This window comes from Hypanus sabinus, chromosome 21 (genome assembly GCF_030144855.1).
Source record: "Hypanus sabinus isolate sHypSab1 chromosome 21, sHypSab1.hap1, whole genome shotgun sequence".
NCBI lineage: Eukaryota > Metazoa > Chordata > Chondrichthyes > Myliobatiformes > Dasyatidae > Hypanus > Hypanus sabinus.
Genome location: NC_082726.1, coordinates 64,512,502 through 64,534,952, shown reverse-complemented (window position 1 = coordinate 64,534,952; position 22,451 = coordinate 64,512,502). Strand labels below are relative to the sequence as shown.

The window sequence follows — 22,451 nt, the reverse complement described above, 5'->3', positions numbered from 1 at the left end:
TCAGCCAACCAGAAAAGGCTCCCTTTATTCCCAATCTTTGCCTCCTGCAAATCAGCTACTGCTTTGTCCATGCTAGAATCTTTTCTTAAATACCGTGGGCCTGTAGCTCGTTAATCAGCTGCATGTGTGGCACCTTGTCAAAGGCTTTCTGAAAATCCAAGTACACAACATCAACTGATTCTCCTTTGTCTAATCTGCTTGTTATTTCTTAAAAAACATTCCAACAGATTTGTCAGGCAAAATTTTCCCTTGAGATAACCATGCTGACTATGTCCCCACCTACATTCAAATCCATGACAATGTTTTAACATAGAAGATAGAACAGTACAGCATAGGAACAGGCCCTTCAGCCCACAATACTATGCCAAACTAATTACATCGTTAATCAAATGGCCAACTAAACTACAATTTCCTCACATTCATGTGCCTATCTAAACATCTTTTAACTGTCCCTAATGTATCTGCCTCTACCACCATCGAGGCAGTGCTTTTCAGTCACCCACCTCTCTTTGTGTAAAAAAAACTTGCCCCGCTCATCTCCTTTGAAATTGTTGCCTCTCGTCTTTAATGCATGCCCTCTGGCATTAGACATTTCAACTGTGTGAAAATTATACTGCTTGTCTACACTATCTGTGCATCTCATAATCTTATAAACCTCTATCAGATCTCCCCTCATCCACGGATTCTCCAAAGAAAACAACCCAAGTGTGTGCAACCTCTCGTTATAGCATGTGGCCTCTAATCCACACAATATCCTGGTGAACCTCTTCTGCACCCTCTCCAAAGCCTCAACATCTTTCCTATAGTGGTGTTATTCCTAATCAGAGTTTTATAAAGCTGCAACATAACTTCTTGACCTTTGTACACAATGCCTTGACTAATAAATGTAAGCATCCCATATGCCTTCTTAATCACTCTATCGACCTGTGGCACCCCCTTCAGGGAGCTGTGGACTTGGATCCCAAGATCCCTCTGCTCCTCAACACTGTTAAGGGTCTTGCCCTTTACAATTGGCCTACCTGTCTAGTTACCTTTGCTGTAAGAATCAAAATTGGTTTTGGAAGGGCTAATGCTGATACTGATTTGCCTTTCACAATAGCATATTACAGTGGAGTAGCAGATAGTGTAATGTAACGGATTACACAGCTAACAACTGGAGTTCAATGTGGCAAATAGAGCTAATCTTTAGCAAGCAATCTGAGTATCTTTTCTGCACATCTGGAAAACTGAACAGGCATGAGTAAGACAAATTCACATACCTAAATTAATTTAGAAATCAGGGTGTGATAGTATTGACAATGGTGACCACAAAACTAGCAGAATATTGTAAAAGGTATATTTCATTCAGGGAACAAATCTCTCAGCTTTACCCAGTCTGACCTGTCAATGATTCCAGGTTCACTGTTAATTAGCCTCAAAAATGCCCTACAAGATATTCAGCTGAGGGTCAATTTGGGAGGGTCAAGAAGTGCTGACAACAAAGTAATGACAATGAGGTAATTTCACTGCCAGTCTGTTCCAGCTGTCCAAGATGCGATGGAACATAATCTAACCGCTAACCTTGCTAACACAAGAAGACACATGCCAATTGCCACTTTATTCAGTACAGGAGGTACAGTAACTAATAAAATGGCCACTGAGTGTATTTCTGTATCTTCATGGTCCACTTCAAGGTTCGAGACATTGTACGTAGAGAGATGCTCTTCTGCTCACCACTTTTGTAATGTGTGGTTATTTCAGTTACTGTCACCTTCCTGTCAGCTTGAACCAACTTACCCACTCTCATTAACAAGGCATTCCTCCCTCAGAACTGTTGCTCACTGGATGCTTCTTTTTTCTTGCACCATTCTCTGTAAGCTCTAGAGATCGTTGTGTGCTTAAATCCTTGTAGTTTCTAAGATACTCATACCACCCCATCTGGCACCAAAAATCATTCCACAGTCAAAGTCACAGAAGATCAAATTTCATCTGATGTTTGGTCTGAACAGCAACTGAACCTTTTGACCATGTCTGCATGCTTTTGTGCATTGACTGGTTATCGAGTGGGTGTACAGGTGAACTGAATAAAGTGGCCACTGAGTATAATTTTAAGGTGATTGGAGGATGTATAAGGGGATGTTAGAGGTAGATTTCTTTACACAGCAAAGTACACAGGGCGTGGGTACTTGGAACGCCCTGCCAGAGGTGGTGGCAGAGGCAGATACATTCAGGACATTTAAGAGACTCTTAGATAGGAACATGGATGATTAAAAAAATGGAGGGGCTATGTGGGAGGGAAGGTTCAGATTGACCTTAGAGTAGGTTAAAAGATTAGCAAAACAGCGTGGGCTGAAGAGCCTGTACTGTGCTGTGCTGTGCTGCTCCATGGTTTATGTTCAAGCCTGGTATCCACTAACACGATACGCACTGCTCAGCTGAATGAAGAGATTTAATTTGACTATTTAGTGCTGTTCATTGACACCAGGTTCTTTTGAAGGGCATTCTATTCTGATCACCAGCACCATTCTTCAACTGTGTTGCATTCCAGCTCTACATGTGCTCAGACCACACATTCACTGGCATCTCCATCTCTATCCAACCCTCTTGCTAGTGGTAACATCACCACTGGCAGTAGCAGTCCAAGCCGACTGTCACAATCAGAATCAGGTTTATTATCACTGAAATACACTCAACAGAAACTTTATCAGGTACAGCTGTACACCTGCTTGTTAATGCAGCCTTTAAGTGGATAGGCTACAGCAGCAACCACAAGAAAGTCTGAAAATGTTGGAAATTCGAGGAACACATATAAAATGCTAGAGGAGCTCAGAAGGTCGGGCAGCATCAGTGGAAAAAAGTACAGTCGACATTATAGCCCGAGACCCTTCGACAGGACAGTTGGCTAGGCCTGCCAAAGGGTCTTGGCCCAAAACATTGTACTTTTTTCCATAGATGTTGCCTGGCTTGCTGAGTTCCTCTAGCGTTTTGTGTGGGCTACAGCAGCAGAAGACTACAAACATACTACCAGTGGCCACTTTATTAGACAAAGGAGGTACCTAATAATGTATCCACTTAGTGTGTAATAAAGCTTTTCCATTTAATTAGTTCTCATCCAAGTGACTATCAAACTGCTATAATTCACTCATGAGCCCTGTGATTTTGCCCATTGAAGCTTCTCTAATGGTGGCCACTACAAGACTTATAATATTTTGTGGGAAATCTTTCTGCCCTGTATTAACAGAGACATTAAGTCAAGTGTTTGCCCTTTAAGATTCAACAAAGTTCAAAGAAAAATTAATTATTAAAGCACATACCTGTCACCACATACAACCCTGAGATTCATTTTCTTTCAGGCATTCACAGTAGAACATGGAAACAGAATAAAATCAATGAAAAACTACACACAACAAAGACAAACAACCAACGTGCAAAACACAACAAACTGTACAATACAAACTAGAGGGGGGGGGGGAGAGAGAGAGAGAGAGAGAAAAAGAATGATAAATAAATAAATAATAAATATTGCAGGTGCAAGTTGTAGGGTACTTAAAAGTGAGTCCATAGGCCTCACTTATGGAATTAGGATGTGGAATCAGTTCAATGATGGGGTGAGTGAGGTTATCCACTCTGGTTGAGGTGTAATAACTGTTTCTGAACCTGCTGGTGCAGGATTTGAGGCTCCTGTACCTGTGTCCTGATGGGAGCAGTGAGAAGAGTGCTTGGCCTGGATGGTGGGGGTCCTTGATGATGGATGCCGCTTTCCTGTGACTGCGCTCCATGTAGATATGCTCGATGGTGTGACAAAAAGGACATTCTCTCATTGTTACCAGTGGCTCATTAATCCAGAGAAATGGGTTCAAACATCCCAAAGCAGATTGAGAATTTTAACTCAGTTAGTTAAATAAATCTGGGAAACAAACCTATGATAAGAATGGCAAGTATGAAAAGAACAGATGATCCTAAAATGCCACCTGCTTCACCAGCATTCTTCAGGGACATAGAGCCATAGAGCACTACAGTATAGTAAAAGGTCCTTTGGCCCATCTAGTCTGTGCTGAATTGTTATTCTATCTAGTCCTATTGAGCTGCACCAGAACCACAACCCCTCCATACCCCCCTCATCTACGTACTTATCTAAACTTTTCTTAAAATTTGTAATCAAAACCACATCCACAATTTCCGATGGCAGCTCATTCCACACTCACACCATCCTCTGAGTGAAGAAATTGCCCTTCTTTACTTACACTGACCTGTGCGTGCAAGCCCGAGTCTCTGGAAAGGAACATAAACTCATGGCCTTCTGAATAACCACCTTCTGAAATGGATGAAGTGTCGCAGAGTTCAGGGGATGGAAACCATGATCTTACCCAGAGTAGTCATGGACAGACAACCACCAGACACTATCGTCTGCATCCAGGGAATGTATAAGAAAAAGGAATTTAGCAAGGACATGTATTCATTCACTAACTTCCAGAAGCACTTTCCAAGCAATGAGAATTATAAACAGTATTTCAGAAAGCATTGTTTGAAAGGTAAGTGATATCAGCTTGAAAGGCCTTATTAGTATTGATTATGCTGGTCCTTGCTAGTCATCAAATCATACAGAAGCTGTGTGTACAGACAAGAGACAGACAGTCTTAAAGCTTAAACCAATGTTTCCTGTTTCATACCCACAACAGTCTGAACTCTAATCACCTTAATGCTTGCAGTTATGCAAAGTTATCAGAACAACACTTGAGAACACAATTGTTCCTGACCTCCCCTGCACCAAACAAGGATGAAATAAGACAATGTGTGAAATATTTTCCATTCCCACCCATCGTCATCCTCACTGCCGGGGGTTTCCAATTCCCACCCATCGTTATCCTCACTGCCTGGGTTTTCTCCGGAACGGTGCAAAGTGAGAGACACAAGAGAATCCAGATGGTGGAATCCGAAGCAAAAACAACCAGAAACTGCTGGAGGAACTCAGCAGATGTGGCAGCAGTTGTGGAGCAAAATGAACAGTCATTTCATCATGGCTGATTTATTTTCCTCTCAACCTCATTCTCTTGCCTTCTCCCCGTAACCTTTGATGCCCTGACTAATCAAGAACCTATCAACCATTGCTTTAAATAGACCCCAAGATACCACAGCCATACGTTGCAATGAATTCCAGAGATATACCACCCACTGGCTAAAGAAATTCCTCATCTCTGAGGTTGAGATGGAAAATAAATCAGCCATGATTAAATAGCGGAGCAGAATTGCTGGGCTGAATGGTCTAGTTCTGCTCCTTTTTCCTTGTGGTCTAGCATCTTGTGAGGCGTTCCGGATTCCAGGGCCTACAGTAGCCTGTGAATCCAGAAGATGTTGCGGCCATGTTGTAACCTTCACCCAGCTCATTGTTCATTAAATGTACGTAGTTGGCATGGTGCAGTAACCAATCTTACAAGCACACAGCCTGAGGTCATATTTAACATGTACTTGTGATGATCTCTGTTCCCCCATCTCTCATCACCTGATTTTCATAGAAAGCGAATGACCAAATTAAAATAGCACTGCCTGGGATAAAAGACTGACAGAGACTCTCCAAAGAATGCATACATTCACTAATGAATATTAATGTAATTGTTTCTGGACATACAGTGTGAATTACTGAAAGCATCCTGAGTGAACCAGTTAAGATTCCTCAGGTGGTGTTGAATGAACAGTAGATGGCTTGGCCCTACTTATTATTGATCCTTGCCTGGATAAACATTAGGCCAAACATGCCGAACAAGACATGGGAGGAAGGCAGAGACAGGGATTGAATCCTCTGTCATTAGCTTTTGAAAGTCTACTGGCTTCCACCTCTATTGGAGTGCTAGAGCCCAACAGTGTTCAGAGGGAATTCTAAAGCAATTCCATGTGTAAGGACTGGTGAGTCTTGGAACTCACTCACACAGGGAATGGAGATGCATATTGCAGACTCACTTATTATGGCACAGAAACCATAAAGTTCAAAGTAAGTTCATTATCAAAGTATGTATATGTCACCATATACTACCCTGAGAGTCATTTCCTTATGGGTATTCACAGTACAACAGAGAAATGCAATAGAATCAATAAAAAGCTATCCATAAAAAAAACTGACAAATACCCCATATGCAAAAGAAGACAAAACTCTGCAAATGCAAAAAAGGATTTTAAAAAAAGTAATAATAATAATAAAAAAGGAATAAATATTGAGAAAATATGATGTTAAGTTCTTGAAAATGAGTCCATAGGTTATGGAATCAGTTCAGTGTTGAGGTGAATGAGGTTATCAACATTGGTTCAGGAGCCTGATGGTCATAGGGTAATAACTGTTCCTGAACCCTGTACCTCCTTCCCAATGGTTGCAGTGAGAAGAGAACATGGCCTGGATGGTGGGAATCCTTGATGATGGATGCTGTTTTCTTGTAGCAACACTCCTTGTAGATGCACACAATAGTGCAGAGGGCTTTTCCAATGATGGACAGGGCTGTATCCACTACTACCTTTTGTAGGCTTTTCCATTCATGGGCATGTGTCATTGGCTAGAGCACCCATGGTGGCAATCTCAGCAGTCCCATTCTCCTCCTTTGGTTTTCCCTGTATCCATCCACTTATTCTCCCTCCATCATGCAAATCCACTTTTTTGTTCTTTTTTGTCATTCAGAAACATTATGTGTGCGTGTGCCCTTAGCTCCTGGTGGAGTTGTTGTGGTGCCGTCATGACAAGCTTTTTGCACCGTTCTTTTTGGTGATTGCTCGTCTTGGGCATCTGAAACCTGGCGGAGCCCATCCCTCTCCAGGTTATTTTTTTACGAGGTCGAGTTGCTAGCTCACCACTCAACCCAGGCACAGATGGAGAACATGCAAGGGGAGCCGGCCAGATTCGAACTTGGGACCTCTTGCTCGAAAGTCCAGCACTGATGCCACTACGCCACCAGCCAGCACTCAGTAACATTAGTACTGATTAAAAGCAGACAATTACCTTCCCAGCTTATCATTAGGATAAACATTCAGGCCTTCTAATTCCAGTCTCGGGCCTGAACTCACCAACTTGAGCTCCAGGCCTGAGCTATACCAAGAAAACACAGAAAGGTGCAGTACAGGAACAGGCCCTTCATGATGTTGTGAAAAACTAATTAAACTAATGACACAGAATCACTTCTGCCTGTACATGGTCTATATCCCTCCATTCTTTACACATTCATGTGTCTACTGAAGAGCCTCTTAACTACCTCTACTGTGTCTGCCTCCACCCCAGACACTCTGTTCCAGGAACCCGTCACTCTTGTGTAAAAAAAAACTTCCCTCACACATCTCCTTTAAGCTTTGCTGTCCCATCATAAATAATGCCCTCTAGTATTAGAATCTGCCTCCACCATTACCTCTGGCAGCACATACCAGGCACCCATAGCTCTACGTTTAAAAAAAAACTTGTCCACCCCCTAATCGTTTGAGTGTATCATCCTCTTGCCTTAATTCAGGTCCTGTAGTGTTCAACATTTGAACCCAGCATATAAAGGTGATATAATGCCAAATCAGCAATGTGTGTGACAGGGAGGGAAGTTTCAAAGTAGTCATGTTCCCTCACATCTGCTTTGGTTGTTCCTTGTACAGTAGGTGACACCAGTCTTGGGACTTGAGAAGAATTTATGATGCAGTTTTTCTTTGATAGTACACACTGCATCCCCACTGTAATGATAGTAGAATTACTGAATATTTAAGATGTTTAAAATGCACTGTCGAAATAGAGTGTAAAATTGTTATTTTAATTGTAGTTTAACTTTTCCTATTCAGTGTGTCCTCCAAGAGAACCACAACCTTGTTGTTGGGTTTGGAGGCTTGTGTGTCTCAATGACCCAGAGAGCTATGGTGGCTGGAGTCAGGTCTTATGCTTTGATTCCTGGTAGGGTCACCCATGCCAAACAGGTCAAAGGGTAGAGGCCAGGCTAAGAGTTGTTCACTGGTCCTCCAGGTTCAGGGGTTCAGCTCAGGGCTAACAACCCTGACTGGTAAAACAAAATGGTTATGGAAACAGCAATGAAGAATCCTTCTGTGTCTGAGTGCAAAGGTATTCCTGAGTCTCTACTCGGGATTTGCATGACTGATAGTAGTGAAAACTGAGGAAGCTACTGGCACAATGAAGGAAGCCCTGAACACCGACAGAGATTGAGGACCTTCACTGCTGCTCTAAACACCAGCAGCATAACAGGATAGCAGTCTATTCCACCCATGCATTTCATAATTTTATAAACTTGTCAGATCTCCCACAGCCTTTGCCACTCCAGAGAAAACAGCCCAGGTTTACCTAACTTCTCCTCACGAGGTTGTGGGAAGAAATTTGAGCACACAGTGACGGGGATGCAGTAAACTATGTATACCTGTCTGGACACGCCCCTCTGCTGACTGCTCCTGTGGCTCCTCCCACAGACCCCTGTATAAAGGCGATTGGGGCACTGCTCTTCCCTCAGTCTCCGAGAAGTTGTGGTCCCTTTTGCTGCTAATAAAAGCCTATCGTTCACTTCCTGTCTCCGAGAGTTATTGATAGTGCATCAGGGAAGAACATTGCAAACTCTGCAGAGGAAGCACCAGAGCTCAGGGTCGAACCTGGTTCATGGAACTGTGGGATATAGATTGTTTGGCTAAGCACACAAGGAAGAAACCTGCTAGTAGATTATTGTCCAGGGTGGAAGGTGTCTTTGTTGGACGCACTACCGAGGCAGCCAAAGGTCTACGGAGTATCCACAGAGGGGAGGCTGTGGTTAGCTACTGGGGTGCATTTCTGAAAACCATGTTGTTTCAAGGGTCAAGCCATGCTGTGTAATTACCTGGCTGTGTTCCAAGACCTCCACAGTTTGGTAAAGTTTCACAAGTGAGCTTGGTACTTATCAACAGTTTGTTAATAAAAATAGTTGCTAAACAACAATACATCAAGCATAAATTATTGTCAGTGTCAATTCAGAGCCATAATGGTGGTCATGTGTCACACATAAACAGCAATCACTTTTAAAACAAAGTTGGTAATCACAGAAATATGGTGTCTTATCACGGTTACGTTATTGGACTGTAATGCAGAGGTCTGAACAATTGACCTAGAGTTCCAATACCAGCAAGTCAGCCAATGATACTTAACTTCAATCAGTTGGCCATGAAACCAGTGGACTGCTCTAAAATCTAATGTGTTTCAGAGCAGGAAATCTGCCAGCCCTTCCCCTGTGTGGCTGACATTTGATTCCTTGGTCGGCAATGTGACTGATTCATATCTAACACACAAACTGCTGGTGAAACTCAGCAGGTCAGGTGGCAGTTAAGAAGAGAAATAGACAGTTGACATCGCAGGTCAAAACTTTTCATCTGACTTGACCCAAAACCTAAGCTGTCTATTTCTTTCCACAGATGCTACCTGACCTGCTGAGTTCCTCCAGTGTTTTGTGTGCTGCTCCAGATTCTAGCACAGGCATGGGCAAACTACAGCCCGGGGGCCATATGCGGCCCGTTAAGCTTTTTAATCCGGCCCACAGAACTTGATGAAATTATATTAATAAACCTTATTAACGTTTTTTTCCCCACAATTCTGGCGTTTTCCCAATAGATGACGCACTCTATATACATTGACCTTTGTTGAGGTGCAGCATATTACTCCACATTTGCGCTTTACCCTTTGTTCGGCTCGACCTATTTGTGTGAACAGGCATTCAGCGTCATGAACATCAACAAAGCCAGCCACAGATCCAAGTTAACTGATCAACACCTCAGGTCCATCCTGAGAATCGCCACAACAAAACTAAATCCAGACTTTGATGCGCTGGCTAAAAAGGGAGACCAACAACACTGTTCCCACTGAAATTAAAAATAAGTTTCTTCGTTGTGTTATGTAAAAAATGCATTTGAAAATATTTTTTTCAATAAGCCTTACATGTTACATGTCATTTCTGTTAAGTGATGGACATGAGTAGTGGGCAGGTGCACGTACGTTCTCAAAATAAAAAATGCGCTCCAGATCAAATAACGCGCTCCGCATACTGGCGCGCTGTCACTGTTCTGTCTTTGTGCGGGTCGTTGTTGAGTTGTGGCAAAGCAGACAATTGAATAAGAAGGAGCAGGACAAGTAGACCTGCATCTCCTACCGTTTTTGAAATAAAGACAGTCAGGAGGAGAGTGATGATGATAATATCTTGAAGGATAACAGGATTTTCAGTGCTTTAAAATAACTGTTACTATTAAAAAAGGCTGTATTTTATTCATTTAATTTTCAGTGTTTTAAAAGTCATTTCAATAAATAGCTAAATACCACGGGACTTCAAAGACAGATATTTTGTTGTAATGCATTTGTTCATTTTCAATTGAAATTAAAGTACATGTTTTCTACATATCCCATGATATTTTATTTTCTCTTATGAGGTGTATTACCAAAACACTCCGTCCATCTGCTCCTGGTCCGGCCTCCCTGTCAAATTTTAGAACCCTTTGTGGCCCACAAGTCAGAAAGTTTGCCCACCCTTGTTCTAGCATCTGCACCCTCATCTTTCAATGAGTCTCGTGTCCAGTTGAATCACAGCCTGACATGAAAACAGCATTTCCTAGCAGTGCAGAAGTCTACTAAAAGTGGTGGAATCAGCCCAGTCCATCACAGGAAAAGACCCCCCCACCATTGAATACATCTATAAGGAGTGTTGTTACACGAAAGCAGCATCAATCATCAAGAAACCCCACAATACCGGCCATGCTTTCTTCACACTGCTGCCATCGAGCAGAAGACACAACAGTCCTGGGTCCCACACCACTTTTGGGAATAGTTATTACCCTTCAATGATCAAGCTCCTAAATCAGCATGGATAACCTCGCTCATCTCAGTACTGAACTGATTGCACAACCTATGGAGTCACTTTAAAACTCATGCTCCCAACATTTCTTTATTTATTGTTGTTATTACTTATTTTCTCTTTTTTTGTATCTGCACAGTTTGTTGAATATTGTACATTGTAACTTCAGTCATCTCAATGCTGAAATGACTCCCAACCTAAAGACTCACTTTTGAGGACCCTACAACTCAATATTACTTACTTATTGTGTTTTTAAAATGTAATATTTGTACAATTTGTCCTCATTGGTTGGTTTTCATAAATTCTATTATATTTCTACATTTTCCTGTAAATACCAGCAAGAAACAAATCTCAGAGTAGTATATGGTGACATATATGCCCTTTGATCATAAATTTATTTTGACTTTGCCTTTGCATTCAGCTCAGGGAGTAAATTCGTTGTAAGAGCAGATGTAAAATGTTGGACAGAAACATATGGTGGATCTTTCTTTTAATCCCTTGTAAGATTTGTGAGGACTCCTGAATACCTTTCCCCGGAGGTTTTAAGGAAAGATCTGTACGGAAAACCAGTTGACATCTGGGCATGTGGTAAGTGGTAATTCACTTTGAACTTTGAACTTAACTGAATTGGCCTTGTAATGAGGAACGCACTATAAATCACGGTCTTGTCAAAGGCACCTGCTTCCAAAACAGAAGGGAATAATACAGGCACTTAACGTTGCTCTTGCCAGTAGCACACGTGTTTTCTGAATGAATGAAATAAATGAATTACAGCCATTAAATATTTTTTTCCAAACACATCAGCAAATCCAGCAGGCCAACTGCCAGGGATATTTGATCACGTTGTTTGCATCTTCACTGGGTTTGGGTGACATTAGTGCAGCAGGCAGTGTTACTGCCTCAGTTCCGGTGACCCGGGTTCAATCCTGAACTTGGGTGTTGTCTGGGTGAAAGTTGCACGTTTTCTCTGTGAATCTGGGGTTCTCACAGAGTTAGTCAACTTGGATACAGCCCCTTGGCACCTGATTTCTATGCCGACGATTATCCACGCAGTTACGCAAATCATTGAACTTTATGGCATGCATTCCATTCGGCCCATTCATGGCCCAAAAGTGGACTTGGATTAATCTCAACTTCAAGAGATTCAAGATTCAAAAATATTCAAAGGTTCATTTATTATCAAAGTATGTATGCAGTATATAATTCTGAGATTTGTCTTCTCCAGATAGCCACAAAGAAAGAAAGAAAACCATGGCAGTCGTTCAAAGAAAATAATCAACATCTCCTCCTGCAAAACGAAAAACAAACCTCGCAAATGGCAATATGATCATTAACCCCCCCATGTGAAAGAAAGCACGCAAATGGCAACATAATGATCAACACCCCCACGCGAAAAAATAATTGCAAAAATGGCAACAAGAGCATCAACACCCCCACGCAGAAAAACAAATTGTGCAAATGGCAAGAACATCAAGATTCAAAGTACATTTATTATCAAAATATGTATGCAGTAAACAACCCTGAAATTCATCTTCCCCACAATCAGTCACAAAACAAAGAACCATGGAACCAACCCGCTCAAAGAACTCAAAATTATTTTTCTGATCTTTACACAAGATTTATTCTTCCTGAATAAATGAACTGTGGTGATGTACAAAAAAGAAAGCAGTCAATACATTAACTTGAGAGATTCTACAGATGCTGGAAATCCAGAGAAACACACATAAAATGCTGGAGGAGTTCAGCAGGTCAGACGGCGTTGATTGAGAAGAATAAACGGTAGGCGTTTCAGGACTGGAACAGAAAGGGGCGTGCATCAGAATAAGAAGGTGGGGGGAGGGTGAAGAAGCACAAGCTGATGGGTGATAGGTGAAGCCAGGTGAAGGGGAGGTTGGGTGAAGGGGGTTGTGGGGATGTAGTGAGAAACTGGTAGGTGATAAGTGGAAGACATAAAAGGCTGAAGAAGAAGGAACTTGATAGGAGAGGAGAGTGGACCAGGGGAGAAAGGGGGGAGGGAGGAGGAGGGGCACCAGAAGATAGCCAGGTGAGCAGAAGGGGTAAGAGGGGAGTCAGAATGGGGAATGGGAAAGGACAGAAGGGGTTAGAGGGGAAATTACTATAAGCTAGAAATATCAACGAACATGCCATCAAATTGGAAGCTACACAAATGGAATATGAGATGTTGCTCCTCTAAAGTGAGAGTGGCTTCATTGTGGCAGTCAACTTTTATTGTCATTTCAACCATAACTGCTGGTACAGTGCATAGTAAAAATGAGACAATGTTTTTCAGGACCATGGTGTTACATGACACAGTACAAAAACTAGACTGAACTATGTAATAAAAAAAACAGAGAAAGCTACACTAGACTACAGACCTACACAGGACTACATAAAGTGCACAAAAGCAGTGCAGGCGTTACAATGGTATGACGCTTTAGAGTTTCTCTCTAAATTATGACAAACTTCTCAAAATATTCCATCATCGGTGACCCTCAACACTCAGGCCATGCTCTCCTCTCGCTGCTGCCATTAGGAAGAAGATACAGGAGCCTCAAGACCCACACAACCAGATTCAAGGGCAGTTATTACCTATAACCATCAGGTTCCTGAAGCAGAGGGGACAACTTCACTCATCTTCACCCATCCCATCACTGAAATGTTCCCACAATCTATGGACTCTTCATCTCATGTTTTCCATATTTACCACTTATTTATTATCACTATTTCTTTTTCTCTTTTTGTATTTGCAGAGTTTGTTGTCTTTTGCACACTGGTTGCTTGTCCATCCTATTGGGTGCGGTCTTTCATCGATTCTATTGTTCTAGTGTGAATGCCTGCAAGAAAATGAATCTCAGGGTTGTAAATGGTGACATATATGTACTGAGATAATAAATTTACTTTGAACTTCAAAATGTGGGTTTTATTTTCAGAAGCAAGTTGCCTGTCTACAGTTATCCTCAGATTTTCTGCAGAGTAAGAGGCGATTATGTCCACGTACTGACATTTAGCAGTAAAAAGCGAACCAATTGCAAATGGCCAACTTGGTGTCTCCATTTTTGGGATGTACTTTCTTCAAAACAGCAAGCCCATTACTCATACTTGCTATCCGAAACATTCTTTGGAAGACATGAGTTTTTGCTGAGTTCTCAGTAACCCTAAATAGATAATACTTTACGTTAAAAATATTCCCTACAAAGCACAATCACCAGGACTTAATGCTCTGAAAGAGAAGCAAGACCTGCCATTATTTTGGGAACTATTACCTTCCCCCAGCTAATCCAATGTTGCCAACTACCAGGCACCCCATAAGCCTAGCCTGTCCATGGCAACCACAATGCCCATCTAAGTATCCCATTTGGCCACATTATATGTACTTATGTAGCCATACAGCACAGAATAGTCCCTCCGGCCCTATGAGCCAAGCAGACCCCAGCAACTCCACAGCCCTGAAAAACCCTAACCTAATCACACAATTTACAATGACCAATTAAGCTAGTCAGTACGCCTTTGGACTGTGGGAGGAAACCAGAGCACCCGGAGAAAGCTCATGCATTCCACGGGGAGGACACACAGAGACTCCTTACAGAATGTGGCAGGAATTGAACTCCGAATTCCAGAACAGCCCAAGCTGCAATAACATCACGCTAACTGTTTCACTATCATGTAACTTGATCAATATCCCTCTAAATGTTTTCTGTCCACGTACTGTCCAAGTGTCTTTTACATGTGGTTATTGTAGCTGCCTCAGCCCTTCTCTGACAGCAGGTTCCATATACACACCATCCTCTGCATCAAGCAGTTGTCACTCAGGACCTTTTTAAATCTTTCCTCACTCACTCTAATTCTGTCCATTCCTCTCCCCCACAGTTTTGGTCTCCCCTACCCTAGGGAAATGACTGCTACTGTCTAACTTATCTAATCTAAACCTCTCATAACTTCAAATCTTTCTGTAAGCTCGCCCCTTATTCTCCAAAGCTCTGATGGTTCTCTAGGAAATCAGCAGACTCCTTACAGAACAGCGCCAGTGTAAGGGTCAGCTCTTCACAGACTCCCACACTTGCACTTTGCCACACAGAAACTAGAGACGAGCTGGATGTCACGTACAGGCAGAAGCAAAGTCTGCCACACTGGGAGAGCTGATATGCTCCATACCATAGGTCCATTCATTGAATAGAGTCAGTGACCTTGACTGAATAGATAAATATTATTTTATTTGAATCCAATTCTTTTAATTAATTTGTAGAACTCGAAATTATTTAATTATATTTATATTTTTAATTATTTACATCCACTTGAAAAATGCTTTAAATCTAACAGGGTCTGGAAGAAGATGGCGCTAGTGAACAACGCTACCAAGGGTCACATCTCAAGCTGGTTCACTAAACTACTTCTTTCACTTCTTTTTCTTTCAAATGTGGTTCTGCTACTGTCCAGTGCCTGTGATCTACATTTTGGTGCTGTGTTTTTGGGCCAATTGAGCCACTTGGTGCTTTGCTGTCTCCAAGAGGGTTCCATGAGACTTGAGGCCCTGAGCTAATGGAGAGGTTGGTCACGTTGGATCTTTATTCTTTGGAGCATGGGAGAACGAGTGATCCTTCTGGAAGAGAAATCAACCTTCCTTATACATGACTCCAGGAACACTTAACCCATAACTGAGTTCAGTTCTGATCAAATGTGTTCAGATCTGGTCACATCTTTATAGGAAGGATGTGGCAGCTTTAGAGAGGGTGCAGAGGAGATGTACCAGGACAGCATGTCTTATAAGGGTAGGTTGGGTGAGCTAGGGCTTTTCTCTCTCTGAAACAAAGGTGTCTGAGACGTGACTTCACAGAAGTGTACAAGATGAACAGAGGCATAGATCAAATGGACAGCCAGAGACTTTTCTCAGGGCAGAAATGGCTAATATCAGGGGGCATAATTTTAAGTTGATTGAAGGAAAGTATAGGAGGGATTTTACTTATGAAGAGTGGCAGATGCATGGAATGCCCTGTCAGTGGTGGTAGATACAATAGGGACATTTAGAAAACCTTTAGTTAGGTACATGGATAAAAGAAAAATGGAGGGCTATGTGGGAGAGAAGGGTTAGAAGTCATCTTAGGTTAAATTAAAAGGGCGGCATAACATCACGGGCTGAAGGGTCTTGCTTTGTGCTGTGCTCTTCTACGTTCTGTGTCTCCTGAGTTCAAGGAGAATAATAAATGCAGGCATCACTAGTGACACCCACATCTCTGGAATACATAAGCCAAAAATGTTTCAGATATCCTAACCAAACTGTGACCCAGTCTGTTTACAAGTATCTAAAAAAATCTTTCCACAAACAGGCAATATCTAAAATTTCTATTGGATGGTATAAAGTGAGAAAAATATTCAAATTAATTAGACAACCATCATCCATTGAGTACAAATAAGCAGAAGGGATTCTGCAGATGCTGGAAATCCAAAGTAACACACACAAAATGCTAGAGGAACTCAGCAGGTCAGGCAGCATCTATGGAAATGAGTTGACTTTTCAGGCTTAGACCCTTTTTCAGGACTGGAAAGGAAGGGGGAAGACGCCAGAATAAAAAGGTGGGGGAGGGGAAGGAAGACAGTTGGAAGGTGATAAGTGAAGCCAGGTGGGTAGGACAGGTAAAAAGAAAGGAATCTGATAGGAGAGGAGAGTGGACTGTGGAAGAAAGGGAAGGAGGGACACCAGGGGAGGTTTTGGGCCAGTGAGGAGAGGAGATAAGAGGCCAGAGAAGGGAATAGAAGAAGAGGGAAGGGGTAGGGGAAAAATTTCCTGAAGAAGAAATCAATATTCATGCCATCAGGTTGGAGGCTACTTAAGAAAGAATATAAGGTGTTGCTCCTCCAGTCTGAGGAGCAAAAGAGGCCATGGACCAACATACCTGAACAGGAATAGGGATAAGATCTAAAATGGTTGGCCACTGGGAATTCCACTTCTGGTGTGATGGAGCAGAAGCCTTTGACTAAGCAGTTCCCCAATTTACGTTGAGTCTCACCAGTGTTGAGGAGGACACATAGGGAGCACCAGATACAATAGACGACCTGAACAGATTCACAGATGGAGTGTTGCCTCACCTGGAAGGACTGTTTGGGGCACTGAATGAAGCTGAGGAAGTAGGTGAATTAGCAGGTGTAGTATTTTCTGTTGCTTGCCAGGTAGAAGATTGGTGGGAGGGATGAGTGGACAAGGGATTCATGGAGGGAGCGATCTCTGTGGAAAGTGGACAGTAGGGGGAGGTAAAGATGTGATCACTGGTAGGATCCCACTGAAGATGGCAGAAGCTGCAGACAATGATGTGTTGGATGCAGCAGCTCATGGAGTGGTAGGTAGGAACAAGAGGAATTCTATCCCTGTTTTGCTGACGGGAAGATGGGGTGAGAGAGGAAGCTGGCAGAGAGAGAAGTCTGGTGGAGAGAGGGGTTTGGAGAAGAGGGGGGTGGAAGAAAGTGGGGACTGGCAGAGGAAAGGTCTGGTGGAGGAGAGGGGCTGGATGGACAAGAGGGAGGTGGAGGAGGAGAGTTCTCGCTGAGAAGGTTTATGCCTGGCCTGCTTAGAGAGCAGGTGCCCTGGAGCACAGGTATATTTAGCTGTGGAATGGGGTGGAGTACCATGTGAATTGGACTGCATTGGGGTGGGGGATATCTGTGGAGGGTGATCTACGGGTGTGTACATGACCTGCCTTTGTGTAGTTTTCTGGGGTCCATTTTGTATTTGGGAGTGTGGAAGCGTTGGCAATCTGGGTTAAATTAACAGGGACCTTGTGGCCTTATTCTCAATGCTCTAATCTTATAGAACCAATCAATGTTGTTTTTAGGCTTCATTTAGACATTTGAGGATTAGGTTTCTATTCAGCACTACATCTTGAACTGTATATACATAAAATTAATCTCTGACAGACATTGAAAAGTTTTTGGATAAATTATCAGGTACCTGAGCACTTTGCAAGTATTCGGGACATACGAAAGAAATAGGAACATTAGAAGACTATCTGGGCGTGTTCGCCATTGCGACTGACACATACAATGCAAAGACCTTCCTGAGGAAGCTGTTTAATACTTTCCGATTCTTTGGCTCTTGGTCCTGGCAAGTGTTCTGACAGCAGATATCAATAGAGACATTCAAACCATAAAGGAGTTTCCACATTCCATTGCCAACCCCAACCAACTCATCAATCTAGATCTTGGCAGCAAGGCTCACAGCTGACAAGTTTCGAGTCCAAGTTCCAAGAATCTGCTGCTTCATTCCTAGAACCTTGTCTAGATCAGGAAGAACACCACAGTGTCAACAATCAAACCAAACGATGACTCAAGACCCAAAAAATGCAGTTTCTGTTTTTGATGTTCCTCACAGTCACAGGTACGCACGCGATCACCGGGTAGGACATTTGAATGGCTATAAATCGATGACAACAGCTTCTTCATGACACAGTTTTGGTTAAGCAAGTTAAGGGTTTTCTCTTTGGAGCAAAGGAGGATGAGAGGTGACTTGATAGAGCTGTACAAGATAATAAGAGACATAGATAGAGTAGACAGCCAGACATTTTTTCCCAGGGCAGAAATGGCTAATACGAGGGGCATAATTTTAAGATGATTGAAGGAATGTATTGGGGATGTCAGATGTAGGTTTTTTTACACAGAGATTAGTAGTTCCCTGGAATTCTCTGCCTGTGGTACTGGTAGAGACAGATACATTAGGGGCCTGTAAGAAACTCTTAGATAGATGCATGGATGATAGAAAAATGGGGTATGAAGGAGGAAAGGGTTAGGTCAGCACAACATCGTGGACTGAAGGGCCTCTACTGTGCTGTACTGTTCTATGTCCTTTTAATGGAAAATTGAAGTCTATACTTTTGATTCAGCCTCTTAAGCTGCAGACCAAGTGGGAAACTGCTGATTAGTTCTTATTTTAATGTATTCATTTATGTAAGTGGATCCCACTGATAATGACATCATTGATTCCCTAGACAAGTAATGGCATCATTTTGTTTCCATGGTAGCACAGTGATTACTATGATGTTATTCCAGCTCGGGATGTCAGAGTTCAGAGTTCAATTGCGATATCATCGGAAAGGAGTTTGTATGTTCCTCCCCAGGAACATACGGGTTTCTTTCGGGTGCTCTGGTTTCCTCCCACAGTCTAAAGACATACTGGGTAGTTTCATCGGTCACTGTAAATTATCCCATGATTAGGCTGGGGGTAAATTGGGGGTTTCAGCAATTGCTGGGTGGTGGAGCTTGAAGAGCCTATGCTGTGCTGTATCTCTAAAAAAATAAATGAATGATATCCTAATTAATGGAAAATTGAGGTTTGCACTTTTGATTCGGACTCTCAAGTTGCAAACCTCATGGGAAATCACTGATTAGTTAATATTTTTAAATGACATCAGTTTATTCCCTAGACCCAACTGACCTCTGAAATGATGGGCTTGTTAGGCCATTTTGGTGAATTTGGAGTCACGCATAGACTGGACAGGGCAAGGTAAGCACAAACCACCTCCCCTGAAGCACAGCAAGTCAGATAGATCTTTAAACAATCCAGTAACTTTATGGTTATAGAACATTGAACACTACAGCAGAGTAAAGGCCCTTCAGCCAAGTGCCCACATCACCCAATCACACCCAGTGCGACCAATTAACCTACTGATGCATACATCACTGGAATGTGGGAAGAAACTGGAACCCCCCAAAAGAAACCCATGCAGTCATGGGGAGAATGTACAAACCGCTTACAGCCAGTGCTGGAAATTGAACCCATGTCATTGATGCTGTAATAGCATTACACACACCACTGTGCAACCGTGTCATCTGATATTCCCAGGCTGTCTCCCAGCCAAGTACCTAACCAGGCCTAAGCCCGCTTTGCTTCCAAGATCAGATAAGATCGTATATTTTCATGCTCGTATTTATTCGAGATTTATTTAATTTATGTACAGAGGATTCTGGTTAATTGGGCCATTGGTTATTTGGGACAACTCTCTAAGAACAAAAACTAATTGGGATAATAACTGGGATTTCCTTTGTTTATTTGGGACACTATGCTGCTTAATAAGGGCAGGAGATTGTTGCCTATTAGTTTGTAACTAGCGTCAGATGTGCGCACTTATGTGATGTGAGACTCTGCACTGTGCTTAGAGCAAACAGTTTTTAAATAGCATCAGTTGTGCTAGCTTGTGTTCAAAAAGCAGTGATTTTTGTCACTGATAGTTGGCAAGAAATAAGCAGTAAAACAATTCTGAACCGTTTTGCTCACTGTGGTTTCAAGCATTCAGGCTTGGAAATGCCAGAATGGCCAGAAGTGGAAATGTAACAATTTTGGTACTTCAACAAGTTAGCCACTATGAAGAATTTGAAGGTATCAACAATCATCTTGAATGTTAGAATGAAAATGAAGATTTGGAAGATGCAATCAAGGCAGTCCATTATCTACAATAGGTGGCTGCACTGATTTTGTTCATTGACAGCCAATCAAAAGAACACGGCAGGTTTAGAGTACCGGAATAGTATTGACAGTGTTCTAATTTGTTCTGTATTTCATTTAAATACATAATCATTTACTCAGTTAAATGGTAGTTTGTTATACCTTTTTAACTATTTCCATGAAACCTCAGCTAATTGGGGTACCCAAATAATTGCCAAAATGTACTGGTCCACATAATTGCCAAAATATAATGCTTTAAAAAAGTGCAACATCAGACCCGAGGATGTGGCGGATTGTTGCTGCTGACCATAACACTTGGCAACAGCTGTGTACGGACGGGGTTCGTATTCTGGAGATGGAAAGTACAACCAGAAGACAGCAGAAGGGAGCCAGGAGAAACACAGCCATGGTTGCCATCACTACCACCACTACCACATATACATGTCCCACCTGCAATAGAGCTTGTGGGTCCAGGATAGGACTGTATAGTCATCAAAGGTCTCACCGTTAAAGGAGTAGACGTCGTCATCGGAATCTGATGGACAACCGAAGAAGACTGGTCCCAATGTGTCCCAGTTAATCAGAATCCACTGTATTTAATTTCCCTGTTGGAAGGTGACAAACTTGCATGTCTGGATGTTAGACTGCCAGCGTTCATACGGTGCCACTGGATCCCTGTGGTGGTGGGGGGTGTCATTCTTTAGGGGAGTCTATCATTTAGCTGATACAATAGGGTCTTTTAAGAGACTTCTGGACAGGTACATGGAGCTCAAAAAATAGAGGGCTATGGGTAACCCTAGGTAATTTCTAAGGTAAGGACATGTTTGGCACAGCATTGTTGGCCGAAGGTTTTCTATGCTTCTATTCTTCCTTGAAGCTGTTCCATAACCAGTAAAACCTAATGTCTCCTGGACATATTGTTTGATGTAGCAAGTGACTTCCAAAGTGTTATTGCCACTACACAATACCAAATACACTCAGTGGTCACTTTATTCAGTACCTCCCTTACCTAATAAACGAGCCACTGAGTGTACGTTTGTGCTCTTCTGCTGCTGTAGCCCATCCACTTCAACGTTCAACATGCTGTGCATTCAGAGATGCTTTTCTGCATGCCACTGTTGTAACGTGTGGTTATCTGAGTTACTGTCACCTTCCTGTCAGCTTGAACCAGTCTGGCCACTCTCCTCTGACCTCTCATTAACAAATTTTCATCCACAGAACTGCTGCTCACTGGATGTTTCTTGTTTCTTGCACCATTCTCTGTAAACTTTAGAGACCATTGTGCGTGAAAATCCCAGGAGATCAGCAGTTTCTGAGATACTCAAACAACAATCATTCCATGGTCAAAGTCACTTAGGTCAAATTTATTCCCCATTCTGCTGTTGGGTCTGAACAACAAATGAGCCTCTTGACCAAGACTGCATGCTTTTATGCATTGAGGTGCTGCCACATGATTGGCTGATTAAATTTTGCATTATCAGTGTCTAATAAAGTGGACACTGAGTCACTCTGAGTGTATAATACCCAAACAAGGTGCGCCAATGTCTCCAAACAAGATGTGAAATAAACAGTTACAGATCGTCCTCAGACTACAGCAGGGTTCCATTGCTACGAACAGTTTGCAATCCGGACAGTCTGCAAGTCCGGAAGGGGGCTGTGAACCAGGCTCCCAAGCAACCAATAAACCTATCCCACCGAGCTTCCAAGTGCTCCTTCATATGTATAGCTGGACACGCGTCACCTAGAATCGGTTTCCATTAACGCTGACTGAGTGGTGAACAGGATAACTACCTCACCTTTCTAAAACCAGTGTCATTTCCATCAGCTGATGACAGTGCAACAACGCAGCTCTCCCACAATACTGCACTAATGTATTAAACACTCCGCAGTCTTTTATTTACAAAAATACATTTATTATACATTGAACCCACTACAGTACTATTGTACACTCATGGTACAAAGAAAACCCAGACAAATCATGACTAAATTAACACATTCCCATCCTCATCAAGGATGCCTTTATTCCCCACACAGTCTCGAAACACATCTATGTTATCCATGGACACCACATGTTCAGTTTCCACACTTACCCGGGCATGGACGTAACCCCTGAATATTGCAAGGTAGTTAGCCCAGGAGGGACCCTGTACCATCCATCTCCAGGACCCATGCACAGCTATCTTAGCTTGCCCCAGGAGCAGTTTAATTAGGACATCCTCCTCCCTACTAAT

General features: G+C 42.4%; 1 protein-coding gene across 2 annotated transcripts in view; it reads right to left on the bottom strand.

The window, feature by feature from the left end:
- camk2g2 (calcium/calmodulin-dependent protein kinase (CaM kinase) II gamma 2) overlaps positions 1-22,451 on the bottom strand; it is a 468,766-nt gene that overhangs the window by 263,692 nt on the left and 182,623 nt on the right. The gene's annotated exons all lie outside the window — the stretch shown is intronic.